This window comes from Anser brachyrhynchus (assembly GCF_964034855.1).
Source record: "Anser brachyrhynchus genome assembly, chromosome: 4".
NCBI classification, from domain to species: Eukaryota; Metazoa; Chordata; class Aves; order Anseriformes; family Anatidae; genus Anser; species Anser brachyrhynchus.
This window is the reverse complement of record NC_137698.1, coordinates 15,325,880-15,350,901: the sequence shown is the minus strand read 5'-3', so window position 1 is coordinate 15,350,901 and position 25,022 is coordinate 15,325,880. Positions and strand designations below refer to the sequence as shown.

Below are 25,022 nucleotides of genomic sequence, written 5' to 3'. Positions count from 1 at the left end.
CTGAGGGAGCTGGGGTTGTTTGGTCTGGAGAAGAGGAGGCTCAGGGGAGGCCTCATTGCTCTCTACAGCTACCTGAAAGGAAGGTGTGAGGAGCTGGGGGTCGGCCTCTTCTCACAGGTAACTAGTGATAGGACTAGAGGGAATGGCCTCAAGTTGCGTCAGGGGAGGTTCAGGTTGGAAATGAGGAGACATTTCTTCTCAGAAAGAGCAGTCAGGCATTGGGACGGGTTGCCCAGGGAGGTGGTGGAGTCATTGTCCCTGGGGGTGTTTAAGAAAAGGTTGGATGTGGTGCTTGGGGACATGTTTTAAGTGGGTGACCTTGGTGGTAGGGCGATGGTTGGACCAGATGACCTTGGAGGTGTTTTCCAACCTTAATGATTCTGTGATTCTATGAAAAAAAAGAACTTTCTGTCCCCTCAACGTGAGGGAGGCTGAGGGAAAGCCCCTGTTGCATGGTGTTTCTATACTGCTGTGATGGCTGCCTGAGGTGCTAGAGCTCTCGTCATGGTTCCTGAGAAGGGCAGAACAGTCGTGGTTTTCCCCTTGGTTAGGAATTGCTGCACAACATGGTTTTCCTCACCCGTGTGAATGGTTTATGGGTCTACATCAGATGTGTCTGCTGCTGTCCCATATTTTTTTCACAAGCATGTATATTTTTCTATGTTTTGGTTTCCATTTTTTTTATTATTGTTGTTATATTGGTTTTCACCTGGCAATGTTCAGCTTGTTTTGTAACATCTATGTTTAAACATAAACCAAGTGTGCTTTATCAAGCCAAATTATTTTTTAAAGAAAGGCAGGATTAGTGTATGCTTTCCTACCATAACCCAGGTGAAAACTGTAAGTGCCCCTGTTTTAGTTACCTTTTCAGGCAGCCTGGGTACTTGAGTGCACTACAGTATTTTATTACAGCTGTGTGTAACTCACAATTAACAGAGAGCTCATTAGTATTATAAAAGCTCAACCAGATTATTCTATGTGCTCAGGGAGGTTGTGTTGCATGGTGATGCCTGCTGTAGACTGAGTGACAGTTTTTGTTTTTCAGGCTGCAGGTCTTCGCTAGTGCAGTCTGATGGGTGCAGCCAGTCTACTCAATGCCTTGACTGCCAGAGCAATGTAGCTCCAGGTTGTTTCTTTTGTGATCTTTGGTGCGTTTGCCTACTCTTGCAGGGTGGACAGGTTAGTAAAAATGTCTGGTCAGCCCCCTGCCTGTTGGTTAGTCTGCCTAAAATGTCAGGAAAGAACACGTTTCCTTTTCTGTGATGAAGGCTAGAGTACAAAATGTGTCCTCTGACATCGGTCAGGATTGTCCATCTTGCTTCAAAGCTGTCAATGTAAATCCCAAATACAGGATAAAAACATCCACTGAAAAACAGTACTTCTTCAGTGAGATGATAGAAGCTACAATTAGGTGAAAAGAAAGAAATTGCTGAGATGACTGTGCTGCTACAGGAGATAGAAAGGTATGTGTTCTTCAGATTTGTAGTGGCTTCCTGATCTGAATGGAGGTTTTTACTTCTGTAGTGCTCTAACTGATTCAACATTTACTCACCTGTGAATCTTCATCCTTTCTCTGGAAATGCGTATTTTGAAATATGCAGGACTTGACCATAGTAGTTTTGCTGACACTTACTTCTTGATTCCGTAGTCAAAGAATGCAGAGCAGTTCTTGTGTGCGCTTGTGTCTATCTCATCAGTTAGGTAAGCAGCTTGTGGAGTGCCTTTCAGCAGCTGGAATGCACACGACAGGTTTACTTAGCGTGCCGTATTCCTGAGCAGTACCTGCTTTCTCTCATTTTACTAGAAATTACCACGTGGTGTTGCGTTAGCGGTTTTTGTTTTAATTTCTGTCTATGAAAGCTAGTGTGAGAGATGACCGACCAAAAAACTGTCAGGCTGTGTGTAATCCACTAGATGGTACCATTGAAGTGGGTTAACTGGAAGGGTGCTTAGTCAGAAGGAACTGTGGTTTGCATCCTTCCCTTTGAATCTTGCAGAAGTACCCGGCTAGCCTTGGAGAAGGCTGTGCTTTTATCCAGGCATAGCCCTGTTGGTAGGTTTCATCCTTTCAGTGTGGCGTGAAGTTCAAATACTGGTGGCGTAAGTCTAGCACCTTTTCTGTAGTGCGTTTTTGAAGCAAAATAGAAGTCTGCAAGTGAGGATAGCTGTTGAAATATTTATTGAGGGTGTAATGGCTTTGGCCATCTCTCACCATGATAATAATTTGAATTAGGAGGACAAAACTAAACTGTATCTAGAGATTCCTTCCAACCTCAGCCACCTTGCAGTTCTGTTATCAATGAGCACTTGTTTGAGAATTAATATGGCAAGAGAGACTCCGTGGTGCACTGAAGCAGCTTGTAGCTGTGGCTTCCCATATAGTTTACAATATACCAAATCCCAACAGGAAAGGGAGGAAAAAAGTGGTACTGAGCTTGGTGGTGGGTTTCTAAGACTAAAAAGAGTTCTTGCTGTGATGGAGATTTGTAGATACCCGTTTATTCTGAGGAACAGATAATTGCTTTGCGTTGCCCAAACCTATTCTAACAGGAATGTAGAAGAATTCCCTTGGTGTCTGCAGAGAGCCCTACAGAACCAGGTTAAGACACTGCAAGTTCTCCTTTTAAACTCCCTTCTCAGTGTTGATGTGTCTGTCCGTGTCTTTTTGCAAGCGACTGCTGATGGGCATTCTCTGAAGACTATTCATCAGAGATGGGCCACGTTTGAGGAGCAGCTACGGTGACTAAGAATAATCCATGTCCTAGGTCAGAGATGAGATCTGGGCCTGTTTTTGTGTGCAGGCCTTTTGCTGTCTTTCAGGGGATTGAGTAGGGATTGTTGCCGACTGTTCAAGAAGTATGTTTTTTGAGAATGATTTGTTCACAGGCCTGTCATAGCCTGTATAACTTGAAACTGTAGAGAAGCAAGACGACGGTGGGATTTTTTAAAGTAGGTTAGCTTTTCTGAGCTGGGTTAAAATCCATTGATTAAGAATTTGTTTTCCAGATTGCAGGACAAGACTTGTTGTGACTCCTGCTCTTTTCAAAAGGCATACTCATGCAGATATGACACCAGTCAGCAGGGAGCCATTCATGTAGCTGGATCGTGGTACATATGTTTTCTGACATACCCATACATTTGGATAACGTTACCACGTATGTCATTAGTGTAAAGTCTGATACCTTTCAGATTGTGTGCATGCTAACCCTTGTGATCTGCCTGCAGCTCTGCAGCGGTAAGATGTAGGTTATAACAAAAATTTCCTCTACCTTGCTCTAATCCGGTTATGCAGAGTAACTTTAGAAAGGATTTTAGGCGATGCTTGAAACTATTTTGGCTGTGTCAGCCCATGGAAGATGTTTTCAATAAAAAGAAAGTTGTGATTTTTAAAGAAAGCTTCAGAGAGTGCTGGCAAACGCTTGTTGGTATATATAGCCGTGAAATGTTATTTGTACTTGTTTTAATTTTTGATTTGCACCTTACATAGGCTGCAGGAGTTGCTAGTGCAGAAGTACAGTTTCTGTGTGCCTTTTGTTCCTGCGCCTGGGTGCACTGGCAGTAAGTGGCATGCTTCCTGTTTACGAGGTAATTACTGTATGCTGGCCTGACCGTATGCCAAGGCCAAGTACTTCAGGCCACTGAGTTTATTGGCTCACTGTGCTATTGCTGGTAAACAGGAAACTCCCTGAAAGTATTACTCCAAAAACGTTTTTAATTAGTAAGCTAATGACAGAAGATGGAGCGGGGAGGGGGAAAAAGGGAAACTAAAGTTCTTAGAAGCCAAGAAGTTTTTTCCTGTCTCTTGAAAGATATGCGTTTGGCTGCTTTTCCCCATTGTTGCTCATATTTGTGTGTTTGTTCCTCATTCAGTGCTGTTTTCTTCCCCTCAGGCTTCCTCTTCCTCCTCCCACCCTCCCCCACAGATAGCGTGATTCTCAGGCTGATAGTGGTAAGAGTGATACTTGTTTGCACTGGGTTTCAAAGAAGGTGCACTTTTTTCTGATTAAATACGCTTTATGCTTTGGGAGGCACTTGTGGGACAGAGAGATGCTGGAGAGTTGAATAGTCACTTTAATGACACGTAAGTCGTAGGCAAAAGCTGAGTGTGTTCACTATGGCTTTGTGGAGTGTTGCTAAGAATTGCATTTTGTAGCAATTGCTGCAATTTTCCCTTGTTTGAGCACTTCCACTGCAAAGAGTGGACTCTCTTTTTCCATCATTTGCCTTTTCACATCCCTTAAAGTAGGTTTAGATGATACAGCTGAGGCCATTCAGTGCTCTTCTGTTTTGGCATGGGGTTAACCCCCTCTTCTCTCTTCCATCCCTTGTGTTCAGTTGTGCTGCCCCCAGCTTTCCCAGAGTCCTCACGGACCTGATTCAAATTGCTAATCGGGGGGAAAAAAAAAAAAGTTTTATTTCTCTTTCCTGGGTAACTTTTTCAGAATGTGAGATGAACACTGATGACCGTTCCCTTCTTGCAGCATTGAGTGCTTAGATGCACTCAGTCCATCTGCAGCTTGGTACAGCTTTGTGGGTTTTCTGGGTCAATCCCCTCCTGAATCAGAAGGTGGCAGCATGTCATGTTTGGTGCGTGTTTTGATTCCAGACCAACGTGAATTATTTTTTGTTGCAGGGATGTGGTCCACAATGATTATGGTTAGAGGAAAGGAAATGCGGGACTCGCTCTGGATTGGTGGCATGAAGTGTTTCTTGGCCTAGCCTAGACCGTGTCTGGAGATGGCAGGATTTGTTCAGCGTGATATTTGTTAGTGGTAAGGTTTTGCTTCTTGTGCTGTGCCTGTTTCCCTGGGCAACAGGAGAAGAGTGTAAGGCTGTAGTTAAGGTCATCCCTCAGATGTATTTCTCAGATGTGATTATGACATTTGCCCTTGCTTGGCCTGAGTTCAGCAGCGTATTTACAGAACTATTATAGCTCCTGATCATGTATTATGGAAGCCATGAGGTCCTTATCAGATACTTGAAATTAAGCATGGCCTTGTCCTTCTTGCTGAATCATGTTACAGTTAGCTTTTTATTGCCCGTGAGCTCTGTACTAGGAGCTCAATTTATATGCTATGCTGCACTGAAGGGGTGAGGAATGTATTTGGTATTCTCTACTCACTCCCCTCTGTCTGCCACGACTTAAACAGTTGCTGAAAAGTACAGTTCTCTTCTTAGTTGTCACCTCACTGGAAGTGTGTGAACAATTATTTTGTGTGGTACAAACTGTCTAGCCCAATTAGACAGGGTTAAAGAACAGGCTTGGCAAGACCAGTTTTCTTCATGGTACTGCGATAGACCCTATCATTAGCTAGATAGCCCTGCCTTAACTTAGCCCAAAATAGACGAATAGCATCCTGGTGGAATTTTTGGTCGCAAAAATAGTATCCTGTGCTCTGCGCAAAAAGTATTCACACCCATCGGCAGCAGCACGGTTTAAAACTGTACGTGATGGTCCGATACCTTTCAATAACATCCAATGGAGAGAAGTCATGTCAAGTTTTGCTGTCTTATGCCAGTGTATTTTTCCTCCCTTGTGTCCTGTCTGAGGGCAAAATGCAGGGTTTTCCTTTCTGGCAGTACAGGCTTTCAGACTAGAATTACAAGAGAGGCAGCGCTGTGTGCTGCTTAGGTGCCAGATTGTAAAGGTCACCTTTTCCAGAAGGCTCAGCTCTTGCTGTTGGAGCTAAGTACGGCAAGGGCTTCTGCGTGCTGATGGTTCTGAGCATCTCCTGATTAGTTTCTGGCCGTGAGGAGTTGTCTGGGGTTGAAAGTGTGATTTAGGACTGAATATAATCATTGGGATAATGTTGCTGAAAAGTCATGTTTAGAGAATGAAGGAAGCTTGTGTGTAGCAAGTCTGTAGGTTTTTTCGTGTTTTTTTTTTCTTTTTTTTTTTTTTTCCCTGTTAATAAGTAGTTCTCTGGCAAGCCTAACCAAAGTGAAACCCAGTTTTCTCTCTGTTTTGTAGGGAACTTCTGGTTTCTAACAAGGTGTGAGCATAAAGGTCTCTCTCAGTAGGGGTGGTGGTAGCCTCTTTTCCTCTCTCCCTCCTCCTTCCCCCCTTTCCCCCCCCATTTAAATTTAAATTCTTAAAACTTTGGAGCTTGCTGGCTTTATTGGCAGACACTGACCGTATCAATGCTCTTTCTCTTAAGAAAACAGGTTCAAAGTAGCAGCTGCTCAGAGGTCTTGACTGGTAGGGAGAGTATCTGAAAGGAATCAAAGGGCATGAAGCAGCTAAAAAAAATGCAATTCATCTGGGAACTGTAAAACCAAATACAAGCATACTAAACAGTTCTGGTTAGAGGTTATAATGCATCCATTTCTTGACCACCGAAATGTGAACCCCAGCAGAATGGAGCAAAGTTCTATGTAGTTTCTGAAAAAGGGGCACAACTGAAAGAGCTAACAGACATGAGCAGTTCCATAAACATTTACTATCTCATTCTGTGCATATAAGCATGTAGACAACAGAGTAAGTTGGGTCATATCTGTGTCCTGCCGTGGCAGGAAATTCCTTTGGTCCCAGTGCTGTTCCCTTGTGCCTTTGCAGTCTCTGTGGTCAGACTGGTGTGAATTAAAGTGTCAATTCACATTACTAAAGCCGTGCTGATTTACACGGGCTTACTGTATTTGTTTGCAAATGGCTACGGTGTGCATCATCGGTAGATGAACTGGTAATGGCCATTTGTGTTTGTGGTGGGTTTTGCTTCTGTGATGGACATAGCTTTTCCCATTATCTGTTCCCATGAAAGCCAGGTTGCCCTCTTCTTAACCTTTCATTCCAGTACCAGAAGAGCTGTTGAGGCTGTGACACTGTGTGTTCTGATTTCAGTGCAGGTTTTAGCTTGTCTCTTGCTTTTGTACTCTCCTTGGCTTCCAGGTGAATCACTGCAGTTATCTGGTATCACACCCTATTTTTAAACCACAATGCTTTTCTGTTTTGAGGACCGATGAAATACTGGTGCTTCATTGGACTGGAGTTTAAATTTGCTCAATGTGTCCTATTTTGATTGTTTTGTTTATTTTTTCCTGAGTAAGTTTGCTTATCAAGCACTTAGCAGTGTCACCTTCATCGGATACTCGGAATCTTGAGTCAGTAGCAAAGCTATGGTGTTGTCTAGATAAATAGTAGAGGTATATAAAGCAGGGCTGAGAGGATGTTGATGGGTCATCTGATTACTCCCCCACCACAGGTGTGATCAGCAACAGTTCAAGTATTCCTTATAGTTTGTTTACAGAAGTTATAGAATATCTGCAACTAAAGCTTCAAAGAACGTGTTGGACAATTATTTTAAGTGCTTAGATACCATGAGGGTGGGCATTTCATTGCCTTCAAGTTTTAGAATGTACGGGGTTCACATTTTAGTGCTTAGTCTTTCTTTAACATTTATGGTTAGGCAAAAATTACCAGGGAGTAATTTGTCTACAGTAAATGAAGTGGTAGAATGGTGGAAGGAAAGCATTAGGCTCTGAATTAGTGATCAGGATTGGAGTATTGACAAGACTGTGTTTGAAGCTCCGATCTTGTGTAGAAGGTTTCAGTATAGCATTGACAGAGGTGAAACTAAGAAATTGTTTGTCTTGGGGAAACTGTCCATGAATTGGATTCAAGAAAGGTCTCTCCTATTTGAGCAGCAAATAGGAGCAGCGAATGTCTCTCTGTAACTCCTTGGGCTTGTCTTGGAAAGGAGGTATTGTGGAAGCCCATAGCGAAACAGAATAGAAGAGGTTGGAGATAGAGGCAATGGAGGATTCACTCCAGGAAAGTTTAAGAACTTGTCTCTGTAGCTTTCTGGGAGCGTTTACTCATTAAACACCTTCATACAGGTCCCTATGAATGCATTTGATGAATAGCTTGTCCTTTCCTCTCAGCCTTGGTTTTTAGATTAAGCTGCTTCTGCAGCTCACTGTAGTTGCATCATGAACTGTCATTTGTCCTCTCTCTTCTTTCTGCTCTTCCTTTGCCGCCTGGCTCCCTGTGAGGCCCTGACAAGCTCTGCTGCAAAGCAAGTCAGCAAAGCGAGTTCACCTTCCCTGACCCAGGTGTAGAAATTCTTGCATGCTGAGTTGTTTTTTTTCCAGGCACAGCTCGATGTGCAATTATTCAGATGACTCATAATACATAGTCCTAATGTAATCTGCAGGGTTTTCTTTAAATTTGTCAGCACCGTTGGGTCACAGATTCTGTCAGAAACAAGCATACAAATGGAGCTTAATGTTTCATTTTTTTAGGATGCTTTTGCGGGTCTTGGACCCCTCAGACATGGACCATGGGACCCACATGAACACGATTTTTTTGTGGTGCTTCCAGTTTTGTCTCCTTTCTTCAGAAATCCTTTCTTCGTTTTCCTGAAAGCAATTAACAAAAGCATGAGGATCTTCTGTTCCTAATCTCAGAAAGCAGTTGCAAAAATTTGTAGTGTCACTGCACTCACTTTATTTGCTTTATCCTTTTCCCAGTAGTTTAGAAACTTTTCATCTATCTGGATTCCGATGAAGTAGAAGAAATACATGTTCTTTTTGTTCTCTGTCAGCTCTTGCAATCCTTAGTTATTATAACAAACTTCTGATTCACTGTAGTTTTTCTTTTCGGTGCTGTAAGTTGTACTAAAATTATATTCTAAATTGACCTGCATGATCACCACTTCCTTTTTTTGTGAGGGGTAATTTTGTCTTGTGGGAGATGATGACTCTGGCCAGCAACTAATCACCTGCCAGCTGCTCTCTTGCTCCCCCAAAGTGGGATGAGGGAGAGGTGCTCCAGCCCTCTGAGAGGTGCCTTCATAGGAGAGGTGCTTCAGCCCTCTGAGCATCCTCGTGGCCCTCCTCTGGACTCCCTCCATCAGGTCCATGGCCCTGTGCTGGGTGCTGAACACAGAGCTCCAGAAGTACTCCAAAATTCAGATCAGCTCTCCTGGTTGGCATCCCTCACGGCCTTTTTCCCCACCCCAGCCTACCTGCTCTTGGAGAGGTGGAAGAGCGGAGTGGGACGCAGAAGGCCTTGATGCTGTTCAAATACTGTTCAGCAATGGCTAAAATAAATGTTGATAATGTATTATCAACACTGTTTTGATAACAGATCAAAACCACGGCACCATACGGGCTGCTGTGAAGAAAATAAACGCCATAACAAGTACGCTCTTCGTGGTAGTAGTACCAGCAATGAGTTAAATTGTTTTAATTGCCTCATTTTATTTTATAGGCCACTAACTGCTGCTTTTGAAGTTCTTTAAACTTGCATCGTGTAACAACATGTTAGTTTTAGGTTCTTCTGCAGAGTTTTGAAGTTGATATATTAATTACGTGTATATGATAGGTTAATTACTTTAATTATGGCCTCCTTGAATATTAAAGTTGCTTCGAACGTGTTAGATAAAATCTTGAATATGTATATTGACAAAACTGCAAAAATAAACTGGGAGAAAAATGTTTTTCCTTGAGGTCATTCTGACAATGCTAGATCACTTCAATTTTAAGGCTTCTATAATTTTACTTAAATTCAGTAGTGTTTTGTGTGTTTTTTTTAAGCTGCTGTTAAAGACAAAAGCATTATCAGAAAACTTCATCACAAGTGTCTGAGCTGCTCAGTTCAACTGTATTGGTTCCACTTGTTTTACTTGTAATGTCTATAATTTTAAGATGTGGCCACAAGATGTTTTGCTTATAGCTATGTCCTGGTCTCAAGGCCAGAGGAGGCTGTGACACTGATGAAGCCAGGAAACCTCAGAGTTGCTTGCTGATCCGTGTTGTCACCTCACCTTGGAAGGTTAGATCATGGCTGTTCCCCCTTGGAGTGGGCGTTCATGGCTTTTGGGGAACCATTGGTTCTCAGCTGCCCCTTTCCTGGGAGAACGTGGACCTTATTTTACAGCTCAGCTGTCTAGCAGTGCTTATGGGATTGTTTGTGAAAGGTACTGATTCCACTTCCTGTGTTACCAAGCAGATTCTGTTGTTTTGCATAGACAGTTTGATTATTTTTTTCCTGCCTAAAAAGTGAACTTAAGTTCTAATAAAACCTGTCTTTTTGAATTCAAAAGTCTCTTTGCTTTCTGGGGAGCTCATTACATGAGAGCTGTCTCGCCAGAGGCAGCCAGGGAGGCCGTCTCTTTAGGTGAGCCCTGTTACAGATGGCAGCAGACAGCACGTGGGCATGATGCTTGGCTGCCCAGCTAGCCTGGGGTGCATAGAGGCTGGCTTCTTGAGAACCTGCTGGCAAGGAGTGGTGCTCTATGACGGCCTTCCCTTCTGCTCATGTGTGGAGGAGTCAGACTTGGCTTTCATCCTAATCAGAAGCGAGGTACTGGATACTTAGTGGATTAGCAAGCTAGGGCTTTTTTTTTGCTTAATGCTTGGATCGGAGGCTTTAGCTGATATGGGATAGCTCACCTGCCTTCTCTGTCCTAGCTCCTGCTGTCTGCGTGTCCAGATGGCTAGCACTGCTCACAGAGGGACAAGGTCAGCATCTTTGCTGCTTTCTCAAAACACCATCTGTGCACAGCAAGACTGAGGGAGCTGAGTTTGTGGATCTTCATCTGGCTGGCTTTTGGTTAGTGGTGCTGGCTGTGCCATTGATCAGCTCACTCATGAGGGTTCCCTGGTGCCTACAAAAGTTGAGCTCAAACTCCAGCCTTTCTCTCGGTTCAGATGTAAATGTCATCTCCCTTTTATTAATTTTTTAATGCTGTGTGGTGGGCTCAAGCTATTGAGAATACATACAAAGAAACTGTAATTGTCTAAGTCTCCTGCCCATAGAAAGAAACCAGGCTGTGATATTTCTTACCATCCCATATAGGATGATACAATATCTGAGCCAAAACCAGATCTGCTACCTCAATCCTAGTTCAAAATTAAAATGGAAATACTAGAAGTGGATACAGTCTAATGATCAGGTCATTTCTGAAGTGACGAAGTCTCCCTGTGGGAGATACTAGAAGGACATACTTGTTGTTTGTTCTTCCACTTTTCCTCTACAGCTTGTAATGCAATCATCTGGGTGCAAGCTGGTTGTTTTACGGTGGTCCATATTTAATTCTTGTGGTTTGTAGTTTTTGTTTTAGCAGCCAGTTCCATTGTGTAGGGGGTTATGTCATTCCCTGGGAGATCCTTCTTTTTATGATACATTTGCTGATTCCTCTGGAACATGCTGAGAGCTTCTGCAGTGTGACCACAGCTTGAGGCAAGTTCCCTCCTGTCACAAGAGGTCTAGTGGCAGCCCAGAATTGCCCTGTTATTTTTTGCAAATACTAAAAAGTTGTTTGTCACCTTCATATCCTACAGGAAGGTAGTAATTGTATAAAATGGAAAAATCCACTGTACACTCACTATTTTTCATTTCACCAAAAGCTTGTAGTATTTCCATAGTCTAATAATTTTCCAAGTGCTGAAACTTAACCCTGGTCTGCAGATGATCAAGTAATAGTTCTCACTTGTACATGGATACAAAGGGGAATGTTAGGTATTTCAGATAAAGATATTTTAGTTTCATGTTGTAACCCCCTGTATTCAGTTGCTTGCTTTCTGGACCCGGACGTGATTTCTTTTCATGTCTTCTCTTAATACAAAGAGGGATAGGTTTGAGGTAAACTCAGTCTAAATGCTTCAGTCGTTTAAAACCAGAGTGATTCTGTCACAGTGCAGCTCTGTAATTGCCCACTAGAAAGATTCGAGGAAATAAACGGTTAACCTGGTTTTGATTTTTCAACACAGCTAGTGTTACAGTGAGCATTCATGTTTGTTTTGTTCATTTTGGGGCACAAGTTGAAAATACAAATGAGACAAATAATCCTTTGGTCGTTACTAGCTCTTCTGAATGATGCTAGGAATGAGACTTTTAGGCTGCGTACATGGTTAATGCTGTTTTCATGCTGACCTCTAAGATCCAGGTGGGAATCCCAGCCCCGCTCTGGACCTGGCATGTCTGTAGCTGCACATACTGCAATAGGTTGCGCCTCTTCAGTGGTCTGGGGAAAGGCCAGATGCCAAAGAATTGTCTAGATCATTGCAGTTTCCAACCCAGCGGAATGAATATGGTTTTCCCCGCAGCTCTTCTCCAGTGTGATAACTGTGTGTCACATGATTTTAGAGGAAAAATTTGAGAGAAGGTGCTTCCCTTTTTTTTGAGAAGGTGGGGAAGAGTAAGGTCCAGCTTGTTCTGACTATAGGTGCTTAGAAATGTTTCCAGGCCTTTGGTTTTTCATCCCCTTTCTCCCTGAGTTTAGCAAAGAACGCTGGCAGAACTCTTAATGCCGGTCGCACTCCTGCTCTCGTTTTTACCACCGCATGATAATGGTCTCTGTTTAAGTGGCCAGCTGCCTTGCATGAGCAGAAGTAGCATCTTGAGAACCAGCTGAAGTTTTTATCTAGTAATGTTCCCTCCTAGCTGCCTTCGCAAGCCTCAGTCTTCAGGAGAAGAAGCTTCTGCCCTCTCCTCCCTGCCGATCCTCTTTGAAGTTCTGTTTGAATGTTTGCACAAATATTTTCTAAACGTAGCAATTAGTAATGGATGTTCCAGAGCAGGAACTTTCCCAGGCTGGCATGAATAACTTAATTTTTTGTTCAGAGTGCATCTCCTGTGAATACCTCAATAGTCTGATCGTCAGTTGGTCCTACGGGCTTCCTGTTCTGACATGCTGGAAGAGGATGTGTTATTCAGCTTGTCTTGATTATATTTTTTCTTTGGCACTTTACCTGAGCCTTCGTTGTGTTTGCTTTTTATGGACCAGAGTTTGTTCTTTGTCATCTACCTATGGATACGTCTCCAGCTTCTTGAAGGGCGTTGTCCAAACAGCCTCCCTTCTTCTGCTCTTTGTGTGCTCTTTCCCCCTTGTTTCTGAAGTCTGTTTTTGTCAAGGAGAATAAACTTGTTCCAGGCTTCCAGCATGGGGACCTTAAACAACTTCCACGTTTCTTCCAAGTGTTTAGGACATTCAGCTGTTATTCCTAGCCTCTCCCAGCAGGTATAGGTAGACCCAGTGGGCCCATGCTGTTGTCTCTCACAGGAGCTGATGTGTGGCAGATGTTCTGCAGGCAGCTTTAAATCGGCTGAGCTGCATCCTGGAAGATGTCTGACCAACTTAAGCTCAGTAGAGGCTCACAGAGCTGCCCAAGAGGCGGAGGGAATAAGCTGTTAACTTGAGAAGCTGCAAGTATCTGCTTCTTTTCTTGAGCTGCTGTGCTGTGTTTTAAGCTGGTTTGTTTCAGGTACAAGTGGCTGCCTAGAGAGACTTCTGCATGCTCACGGGTACGTGCTCTGTCTTGTACAGTCCCAGCGTCAAGTCTGGAAAAGTGTTCATAGGGATAGGGGGCTGCCTCCAGCACTTTTTGTCGCTTCTTCCCTGTTTCCTTCTTTAGTAGGAGTAATCAAAAATTGACTTAGCCTTTCAGGCAGTTTTGCGGCATCCTTGCTGTGGAAAACCAGTGTAAAAATTAGCCATGGACAACCTTGGTTGCTTCATAAGGGTGTGGAGGGAGTTTCTGGTGATAACCTGTGTGCCAGAGGCAGGGGTGACTCTTGAAGGAAACAGGAAGAATGTGGCTGGTGTGGCACTGGAGAATTTGAGCAAGGAAACTGCCCGATGTCTATTGTGTCAGGAAGGAAAATGTTCATATCTTCATTTAGGTGCAGATGAGCTTGACAATATGTCTGAACTGCTTTTTGCTCTTGTGAAAGCATCTTCTACCTTATGTGTAAGACGCTCAGAGCAAGGAGGAAGAAAAATTCTCCTTCCTGCTATAAGCTATTGCTGATCAACATTAAGGCCAAGCTGTCAGTAGCAAATGTAACCTCTCAGTACTTTGCAGGGCATGTACGTGTGTGTTTGTGTGTGCGTTCAGGGTTTAATACCAAGCTTGAGTGGCTGAGGACAGATAAAGATACATGGAAACCAGAGAAAATAAGCAAATCTTGGCTGGGTTTCCATGCTGGGCCTCTCCATTTCTGAGTTCTTTTGCGAGCTGGGGAGAGAGGTAGGTCACTGAACATGTAAGTGGTGGAACTGGGACTGCAGGGTAAAGAAGGGGACTCAGGTGTTCCTCTAGCTGTGTTTTGCTGTCCTGCTTCCTGCAGAGCTGGGAAGATTTGCCTTGTTTGACTTGGCTTTCTTGAAAGAGAATGGAGAACCGAAAAGGAAGAAAATGGCCTTTGTTATTAAGTATATATATCAAGCCTCAGTAGCATGTCATTGCAAGCAGCAAACTCTTTCTGGTTTTTCCCTTTCATACAGAAGAAGCTGATTAAGGTTTTTGGTGGTCTGAACCTAGGTTCCCGTGAAGCACTTTCCAACCAAAGTATGCTTGTATCTACCATTTAAAGGACTGTGATGTTTTCACACTGATGGCTAACTAAACTCTACCAGACCACTCTTTCACTCCCTATCCTCAAAGGAATGCAGGGAGCAAATATGAGGAAAAGGGCTCAAGGGTTGAGATAAGGACAGGGTGATCACTCACCAATTACCAGCAAAACAGACGCAGTGCAGGGAGATTAACTCAAGACAAAGGGATATTAATGAAAAGAGGGTAGTTTTAAGTTAGACATTAGGAAGAAATTCTTTACCATGAGGGTGCTGAGGCACCGGCACAGGCTGCCCAGAGAAGCTGTGGATGCCCCATCCCTGGAGGTGCTCAAGGCCAGGCTGGATGGGGCTTTGAGCAACCTGGTCTGGTGGGAAGGTGTCCCTGCCCATGATAAATTCTTGTAAGCAGATGGTCCTTAAGGTCACTTCCAATCCAAACCATTCTGTGATACTATTAATATAATTTATTGCCTATTATTAACAGACTAGAGCAATGAGGAACTAAAAGCAAGCTATAAAACACCTTCTCTCCATCCCCCATTTTATGTGGCTCCCCAAACAGCACAGGAGAATGGGGGTTGAGGTCAGTCCACAGTCTGTACCATGGGGTCCGTCCTCCAGGTTTTGGTTCAAGCAGCCTGCTCTGTTTTACTAAACTGTTAAGAATGTCTGGTGAAGATCTGTCAGCTTAAGTGCTATAAATGTCTTTACTCCTCACACAATTAAGTCTTCCGTGCAATTGGCAAAATTTACAATTGGAGTGTAGTAACATTAGTGTATATTTCCTCTAACTGATTATACTTAGGTTTTTGTCTGGCCTTGGCAGTGTGTGGGAGAATTCTGCCTGTTAGGTTTTTATCTTGAATCTTGTGGCTAGTGACAGACTGCCTCTTGGTGTTACAACAGCAGCTCCACCTCTTTACTCTTTCCAACATCAATTAGGAGAAGTTGCATGCAATTTAGGTAAACTAGTCCTGAGGCTATTTGTAAGGATGACCACTGAGATAAAGGATGTGGAGGGGAGAGCAAAGGAAAGGTACATGGTTAACATGTTTCCTAGGTTCTTTTCTGACTTCTTCTTAGTGAGTTTTCTTCCAAGATAAGGAAAGGGGATGAGATTGAAATATTGGTAATGCTGCAAAGGTGCCACACCCCAGTGTTACAGGAAGGATTGCTGAGAATGCCAGAAAAAGGGGTGACCTTTGGTTCACTGTTGTTCAACACAGTACCAGCTCGTCTGAGTCATGTTGACTGCATGCCTGCTTCTGTCCCATCACAAGGAAAAGCAAAAATTTTATTAGCTTAACGTATTACAAATCAGATGGAAGCAAGTTCAGGTTACCCTACAACTGGCAGTTCGCAAGTTAATACAGTTTAGCGGATAAATGATAGCTTGCTGATGTGTGGTGGCTTGACTGTTAGCTGTCATCTCTCCCTAGCCTCAGATTCTTATTAAGACCACCTCACAACACTTGTCCCTTGTGAAGCTAACTGTCAACATACAGGGTGAAGATGGGTAGTCTTTGAAAGGCAAGCAGGTGTGCTCAAAGATAGGATTCTCAAAGGTGCTTGGTGTAGGGCTGTTTCTTTCACAAACCACTGGAGTTGGTCAGATAGGTAAATAGAAATGGGTGCTGTAAGTGCTAGGTGAAAGCTTTTGGTTTTGTTGCAGATAAAAAACTTTGCACCCCACAGGCTACTCTTAAGAATAAGAATAAGAATCCCAGATTATTTAGGGTATAAACAGCATTTTCCTACCTGATCATGTCTGGAAATCAATTTTCTTCCAGCTGTGCTCAGGTTTCCGGGAGAATACTTGAAGCATATTACCCTGCCGGTGTAATGGAGGTTCCTGTCCCTGCATTGCAAAGAGCAGTGTCCCTTCAGGTTTGATACGTATGTCCTCATATTGGTATCTAATGTGTCTGAGACATACTGGGCTATCCAAGATGTCCTCTTGGTGGATCTGTCACGTTGGATTTGGCAGTCCTACACCTTTAGCAGCAATTGAAGGCTGTGCAGGATACAGGTGTCAGCATAAGCCTAAAGCTACATGCTGTTGGTGCCTTCAGCTTGAAGAAAGATGCAGAAGAGCCAGCCCAGCAGCACCTAACTGCTAGGATAAGGGGACTGGGAGGTTGATGCTTGTGTATACTGCTGATAATTTTGCCGTGAATGTGCCAATGTTAGAAGTATGGCTAATAATAAGAGGGTTTCTGCATCCCTTTCTGTCCACAGATACTGGAAATTCCAGTTTGCATTTTCAAAAGCATTAGGATTGACACTGGCCTTGCAGGTGGCAGAGAAAACTTGAGCTAAAATGTCTCTGAAAAGTGGTATTTTTTTAACTGACTTTTTTTTTCTTTTTGCAGACTTTCCGTTCCCCAAAATCCATGTCTTCCTGTCTCCTGTGGGAATGTCATGTATGGCTTAATGTCATGTATGGCTGAAAATCTTCGCCAACACATTCTTCGCTAACTGTGCAAGATTAGGGTTGCCAAGTACTTCCCAAGATCTTGGGAAAGATCTTGAATATATGAACTAAAACACTGATTATAATGGATGAGGGCTGGTGCACACCAAGCCAAACCCTTGTAGAAGATAATCACAGTTGTTGCAAAAGACTGTTGGTGTGTGTGTGTGTTATGGTCTTGCTATATTAAAATTCATTCAGACTTCTAGATTTTTGTACTCTGCAATGGCTAACACCTGTTTTAGATGAGCTTTGGATTAATTGCAAAGAGGAAGGGCATCTGCATACCTTAAAGCTATAACTATCAGCTATCTTTTCTAAGCATCCTCCAGTGTGGAGGGAAAGATTTCTTGATTGTTAGCAACCAAGTCATAGTTGGAAATGCACTTGGCTTGGACATGTCTGGCAATACTTGTTCTTGCAACGCATCTCTTCTAAAATGGGTTCAAGAGCACTTCTGAATGAATCACACACTGACTGATAAACACTTTATTTGCCTTGAGACTCTAGTGCAGTGTCTGAGAAGCTACTGAGAAAGGACTTCCCAAATGTCCCAACTGATCAGCTGACTGTGAGGGGATGTGCTGGCCTGAGCTTCTGTTGCAGCCAAACTGCCTTGTGTGCCATCCTGCAGAGAAGCCAGTCTTTTGGAGAGGCACCCTAACGACAGAAGGCAAAAAGTCACCCTTTGTGCATGCTTTCTTCTTCTGAATGCACCCTGGTTAGTCTGTCAAAGCTCAGAGCACTGCTCTCATGGCTCAGTAATGAAAACTGCAGGAAGAGTTGAGATGAGCTTATATGACATGATTTCTTCCTGCCCTGTGACTTCAAGCTATCAGCTGTGTGCTGAAAATCTGCATAATTAGAAACAATGCGGTCAGTTTTCCTGAAACATGGTGTATTCATTTCTGTTTCCTCCCAAATATATTTGTGTTTTCATCTATCCCCTCCACTCAAACCCAAAAGCTGAGTAAAAGGACTAGTCAAGTGGAAGCTAGCTGACTACTTAAGGATGAGCTCCCATCCATGAGAACCTCCTCCCTCTAATCCCCTGAAACCAGCAAAGGAGGTGTTTTTTCCCTGCCATGGAAGACTTGTATCTTTCAGAAAGTGAGTAATGCCACACAAAAGAGGACTTAATGAGTGTCATAAACAGGATGATTGCATCAGATGCAATGTCAGTGTTGAAGTACGGTTGTTTTCAGGAAAAATACATGATGAGCTGTGTACTTCATGGCTGTTATTCCACTGTGTAGCTTCTATTTTTACAACACTGCAGCAGCTTCTAATTTCAGCCAAGCCTCATAGTAGAAACGCAGCCAAAGATTGTTGTCTAGCTCTTGTCCTGCATGTACTCTTAAAGTGGACTTTAATCTGTCTTCCCTTTTTCATTGTTAATCTCGGTCCCATTGTTACCTTCCTCTCATAAGAACAGCTTTTCTTTGCTTTCATTCTCCTGGCACACCTCTTTATGTCTGATCCAGGTGTAGCTCATCTGTGGCACTGGGATTGTACACGATGCTCCAGATGGAGTCTCTGTTGCTGTGTGTGGTGTACCACTTCAGACTCTGAGTAGCTCATCTGTAACACTGACTAGGTTTGCATTTTCCTTTTCATTGTTTGAATCGCAGTTCTGGCTTTAAGCCATTTCTGGGTTGCCTAGAGCTTGGTTAAGTATTTCTCCTTTTCCAGTGGATGATCTTTCAGAATTTGTTATAAATTCTTGTTTAATCAACAAGTCTTTGATCTTATGCTTCACCATGTTGCGTACTATTGTATTGTTTTTTCTGATTTAAATCTGATTTTTTTCCCCCAAAATACCCAGGATTCAGTTCTGTCTCAGTGCTCTCCTGTTGTACTATGACAGCTTTTAGAGCTGTCTTTTTCTCTTCTGTCTCCTTATCCTTACTTGTAGTAACTCTTTTGATGAGGCCATGCAGTTTGGTGTATTACTTTGCTGTCTTGGTTCAAGTACATAACCTGTATAGGATTTGCATTGTTGGCTAAACCACACAATGCTTCCTGCTTTGGATTCTTGGGACTCTTGATCTGAATTATTACTTCATTTTCCTTTCTGGTATACCTAGCCTGTCAGTCTCACAAAGGCATCTCCGCCAGTCCCGTGGGTACACATCTTCGTTAGCCATCTGTACGTCACACCACGTGATGACACGCTGCCTGCTATCAGCCTTTCTTGTCTGACCTCCTGCTTTGGCCTGCGCTTTGGAACAGGGCTGTGAGACAGCGTGCATTGCAGATGGATACCAGACAGCCCGACCTGATGGCCCGTACTGCATCAGACAGATGTAGGAGGCTTGGATTGCTCTTTGTCCTTACCGAGCTGATACTGCAGCTGTGGCTGCTGTCACTTCTCTGCATCTTCCATGTCAATTTAACTACGACAGGAGGTCCTTTAGGTTCACGTGGCCAGGGTCACTGCAGGTATCAACCTAGAAGGGGACTGAGTGCCGTCATACTCTGTTGCTTAACATTCTAGTGCTGGCTTATGCAACGCTTTTAAAACAATTGCTTCTTAAAGACCTTTAAGATGCTGACTTACAAGCAAGTGACTGTGAGGGTTGTGCCTCCAGAACAGAGGGTGGGTTCAGTGTCTCTAGAGCTGCGTATGTTGTTTTTGTGTACTGTCCCATGGGAGGATGTGGGTCAATGACTGCAGCAGCAGCAGACCCTTCAGCAGGCCTTCAACTGTCCACTCAGTCTAGCTCTGCTCCCCTGGCAAGCAAGAGATGAATTGTGCCCGTTTGGCTCAGAGCTGATGTCCCTGCATCCCTAGCAAATTTCACCAAGGCCCTCAACTTTATCTAGACACACTCAAATGATCTTGCTGGCTTGTCCCTGAACAGGTGCAACACAAGACTTAGCTTATCACTAGCAAAGCTTCCCTCTTATAGCTGCTGTACGCTGGAGTGTGCTGGTCTGTCTCTGTTTGCCGTGCCACCTGGTAGTGTCTGTGCATAGCAGACCTGATTTTGGAGAGACAGAGGCTCCTTCCACCTAAGTCTTTTATCCACAAGTAAGGGAGGTACCCGGACTGTAGTATGCAGACACAGACTGAGAAACTCAGCTGTCACCAGCACTGTTCGATCCTGTCTCCCCACCCAAACGCCGTGTAAGCCTGTCTCTCTGCACCAGCATTTATTTATTTTTTTAGCAACCCAGGACAGGGTCTGGCCTACCCAGTTTCAGCAAGCAGGAAGGGTGGAACATCCTGAGAACCCTGCCTGTCTGCAGGGAGATCACCTGCCTGCTCAGCACAAAGACATTTCCACCTATTTATCACAGCCCTGTTTTAGCTAAGCATTCCAGGTGCATGTGTCCTGTTTCTGTGTAAATATGTGAAAGTATTGGCACCAGGATGACATTGGTCCTTTTATTTAAATAATAAAAAATCCTTAAAATGCTGTGTTGCAGCTAATGAAAATTTTGAAGCACAGTGACTCAAATGTTTGCATGAGAAAAGTGCTCGTTATAGAAAAATAGTGTGCCCAGTGGTGGGAGACAGTCTGCCTCTAGTGTTCGGTGTTACAGGGTACCCAAAGCACGTTCTGTACATTGATTTGTTTCCTGCGCGGGATGAGGCTCCAGGCTTACCAGAGAAGTCCTTTGTGGTTGCTGCTGGTCTTCAGTGCTAGGACACCTTGGTTGCAGGAGGGAATTTGGATGAGCCTTCAAGAATAAGCCCTCTTTGAGTACAGGAGCTGAGGGGCAGCAGAGGTGGAGCTGGGACGTGCAGGCGGTTGTGCAGAGCCAGGGCTGACACTGTTCTTGCTGGTGACAATCTAGTGCAGCTCCGTGCAGTGTGGACAGGAGTGAGAAAGTGCACTAGGACAGGAGCGATGTCCTTTACATGCTGGTACCTTTTTGCATGGTCTCTTTGCTCTCTGTTCCCTGAGACTGGTATCTCTGTAGTGCCACTGTGACACTTGGTGTCTGCTGTACCTTGGTGTGGCAGGACAGTTTCTGGATCCATGAGGCTGCAGGACCCACAGGCCTAGTGTTGGAGAACTGTTCCTTTCTGATGTTCAGCAGTTCAACTATTGATACGCCTTTATTTGTTGCTCTAGCCTCAAGTTACCTCACTGGAGGAGTACCTAAAACTAGGTATGGGAGTGACAGGAATTTCCTCTTGCATTTTTCTCTGCTTTTTGGAGTTTAGATTCTTGTCATTCGTGGCAGTCTCAGTCTTCATGAATAAAAGTTCCAAGGTCTGCTTTACGGTGTCTCTTGATTCTCATCTTCCTGTTCCTTACCATCATCTTCGCTTTCCTTCTTTAGAAACCAGAGCTATGCTCAGTATCGTGACCACTTCCATTTCATTGTCTCTCTTTTCTTACAGACTTACATTAAGCTGGAGATACTTTGTCATGGCACAGACATGTTCTTTATTTCATCCTTCACAATAGGAATAAATTAAGTAAATTTTCCTTTATCTTAATGCTATCGTTGTAGAACAATTAGGTTAAACAGAAAACACCAATATATATTTTTTTCTTTGGAGTTATCTTTTATCCACTAGAGATAAAAACATAAATCCAGAAATGAATTATAAGGATTATTTTTTCTTAATCTCTCTGTTCCACTCCTCCACTTTTTTGTTACTTTGCCTTTAACAAAACTTGTATCTTAGTCTTGTATGCATGTGCATTACTTCATGTACCTCAGTAGCCCTCCTGAAGTCATGGGCAGAAATTGTCAGCCAGTAGGTATTAGCACAGTATTGGGTAATTGAAAGCAGATGACTTAACTGGCGCCTGCATATCAGTTTCTAATTCTGCACTGATTTCTACATGCGCAACTCGTTACGAGGATGATTGTTCTTGCTTCTCTGCAGTTACAGAACTGCCCAAGGAGAGGTTAAATACTATAGCAATAGCATTTACTGTGGGCATGTTTATGTCTTAATCTCGTTTAAAGAAGAGAATGAGAGCGGTCATGGCAAACGTGATGGGGGAAATGTCACGTGGGTTGTTGAAGCAATTCCAGTGACACATTAGTATAGCAAGATCTTGTTAATGGATTAGTGTTTAAGGCAATTCTTCAGCATTCTGCAAGTCAGGGCAGTTCAGGATAATTTATGTTTCTCAATTACAGAAGAGATTGACAAGGCAGCAGGAGACTCCAACCAGTACATTACTTTGTGTCAGTGAAAAGGAGGGTGTTTTTTTAAGAGTACCTTAAGTGAGACACTGAGTGAATGCTGTTTGACTCAGAGTCCTAGGTGAAGCTATGCAATCTGTTTTTAGGGGAGCAAACAATAAAAAAGATTTTTAAAAAAAAATATTATAAGTTGAGTCATCAGGCATAAAAATGATTTCTGTATGCCCTGGTTTTGAATTTCTTCCCCCATTGGCTTGCAATATGCATGAGTTGATATCAGAGCAATGTAAAAGGATAACCAAAAACTTAAAATACATATAAAAAAAAAAAAGTTCAGTTTGCTTGTGCAGTAATCTCTGCTCCAAGCAATTTTACAGCTTGCACACAAGTTATTTTCCCTGTTTTCTGGTGGATAGTCCTGCACATCTTGCAGTTTGTACTGATACCACCATAGCAGGACAACCTAATCCTGTTAGTGTTGTTACTGACAAATCAAAGAACTGTGCTAAAAGGAGGTAGTTAACAAATGCCTTTCCAAAGGCTGAAACGGGATTTACCTTTGGATATGGCTTTCTTATCGTCTGCTTTATGCAAAGAATGAGATTGAAATCAAGGGATGCTGGCGTTATTTGGGTGACACTGAAGGTACCAGAGCATTTGTGGACTGGGCTGGATGTTGAGCTCTTTCTGGAAAACTCAGCTGTCTGTGTGCCATGTAGGAAACTTTGGTGCTTATGGAAGATGCCTCCACTTGAGGGCTGAAGCTGTGAACCCGCTCTGGGACTCAGCTACACGTGCTACCCCTTATTGTTTGTTTGTTGTTTTTTTTTTTTTTCTCCTTGATAAGAGAACTGGGCTTAAGTGATACACATGCCTTGTTGTCATAGGGTTTCTGTGTTTAGACACCTTCAAAAGAAAAAAAAAAAGTAGCTTTGTGTCACATTTCTTCCAGCTTCAGTTCCCAGAGTTACTGTGGTTGAGTGTTACTTTGATTCTCACATTCAGAGTCTTTGTTTTTCATGGACTTGACATCATCAGGATGATCTGGTTTGAACACACTGTGTAGAGTAAGCTAGAGAAGGCTGCAAAGTTGGACTGAAGACTGCAAGTTCCAAGCATGTTTTTGACTTGAATTAAGCAGACAATTAATAAAATAAACCCAGCAGCAAATCCTCTGGCAGCAACAATCAAACACAGTGCTATAACAATCTTAACTGCTACAGCGCTATCAAGAACAACTTCAAAAATGGATGAAGGCTCTTGTATATTGAAAACTTCTCTTGTTTCCTGAAGTTTGGCAACTGATGCAATGAAAGGTACTCCCTTAATAAAAGTGGAGAAGAAATGGAAGGTTTAGTAGCTATGGTTCATCAGCTATTGTTTGTGTGGTCCTAGTACAAGATGTTGACAGCTTCCAGAAAACTGACTTGGCTTTGTTTTTCAGCAGCCTTGTTTCAAATAAGGATTTGGAGCTGTTGGGATAGTTCATCACCTACTCTGCAAAGGCATTGCGTTCCCATGGCCTAACTCCTAGCCTGGGCAGAGGGACCTGAGTGTCAGTCAGTGTGCAAGGACCCAGGTACACTGCATTCCTTACTGCCATTTAGTTTTTAGTGAAGTCTAACTCAGTCTATCCCTGCATGACCCACATCTTTAGAAGTTACCCACTCCTAAACACCTGGTTTTAAGAATCATGCTCTAGAAGCCTTGTTTTGAGTCCTTTGTTAAATTTTTTTTGTGTGAATATGCATATGTTCTCTCTGGAAATCCACTTGTACGGAGATGGACAAAGATAAGCTTTGTGTGTCACTTTGTGCAGCCTAGCAATTGGTGTTTGTAAAGATAAGTGAATGTGACTGAAATCCAGTGATAGATGCACTTGAGCCACATGCATCTTGCGGGAAAGGAACGGTCAAATTTAGGTACAAGTCAAATTGTAAGGTGTTATGGGTGTGCACCGTTCTTTTTCCACCTATAAATACTTTGAAAGAACTAAATACATTTTCTTGCTGAATATTGATACTGTATTGGAAGATACTTGTGTGCAACCTTGAGGAAAAGCATAAGCTATGAAGTTTGGATCTGCATTTGCAACAAGTAACAACTCAAAAGTTTGCAATGGAGTTCTGACCTTATTATATAGGCCTGGGCTTTTCCCTTCCAACTTGCATAGCCTGTAGGTCACCTTTCTTTGTTTTTGACAAACTCCAAATGTGTTTGCAGATCACAACTGTGAGAGTTGTTGTACCCTGCCTTGGCGAGTGGGCTCTCATAAACTTGTGGCTACAAAGGCAGGCTGAGCTATGAACATCTGTGTCAGATGCTGTACCAGGAGGTGATAGGACCAGCTAGACACTAGGAGCAGTGGTCTACAAACACTACGCTCCAGGTTAGAGAGGGTATGTGGGATATGGAGATTGTTCACAATTTTCTGGTTGAATCCTGAGCGTGTTGGAGGGATGCTGTCCCAGGCTGGGATCTGGGGACTGGTGCTGCATGAGTAGAGCCTTAGACCCCTGATAAGAGTGGTAGTGAGTGTAGCATATTTTGGAATCTTATCTAAAGATTAATATGGCTCATGCACTACTATTTTTCAAGTGGAATTTTTCTGAAAGCAAGTTGAAATGACCTTTGTTTTCCAGAATCGTTGAAGATAATCCAGAGAACCATTTAGAATCAAATAGAAGCAGTTACTGTATGAAGTAATGTAGATCCTGGCTTTCTGGCAACTTACGAAAACCATAGGAATAGTAACAAAACCACCACAGTCATTACAAGTAAGGGGCCTTTTTACAAGCTTTAAAATGGGAACAGTCTTGTTAGTGTCCTCGTTAGTACTTAAAAGAAAAATTAGATCGTCTAGTGAATGCAGAGAGTTTTAGGCCAATTAAACTTCTTAATTAACCGACCCTAAGAAAGAAGAGAAACCAAACCTTGCCCTGCAGTCTTCTTCAGCCTTTCCCTTCAAAAAGGCTTCCGGTGGCTGCCTGCTTCAGGAGGTATGTTTAGGACAGCGGCATTTCATCAGTACTGACTTTCTCATGAAGAAAGAGCTGCTGTCCCAACAAAGGAGCAGAGTAATTTGTCAAGAATCTTTTGTAAATGCTAATATCTTCTCAGGAGTTTTCCAT

At 43.1% G+C, this 25,022-nt stretch overlaps 1 protein-coding gene across 17 annotated transcripts in view; it reads left to right on the top strand.

Annotated features, from left to right (window-relative positions):
- TMPRSS11E (transmembrane serine protease 11E) overlaps positions 1 to 25,022 on the top strand; it is a 51,064-nt gene that overhangs the window by 25 nt on the left and 26,017 nt on the right. For 10 of the 17 annotated variants that reach the window (XR_013950765.1, XR_013950766.1, XR_013950767.1 and 7 more), the window contains exon 1: positions 25 to 24,890. The exons of 1 other annotated variant lie outside the window; for it this stretch is intronic. The gene's annotated coding sequence lies outside the window, so the exon portion shown is untranslated. Of the gene's footprint in view, positions 1 to 24; positions 24,891 to 25,022 lie in introns of those variants that run through there. 6 more of the 17 variants (XM_080590744.1, XM_080590742.1, XM_080590739.1 and 3 more) reach the window with 6 other exon arrangements.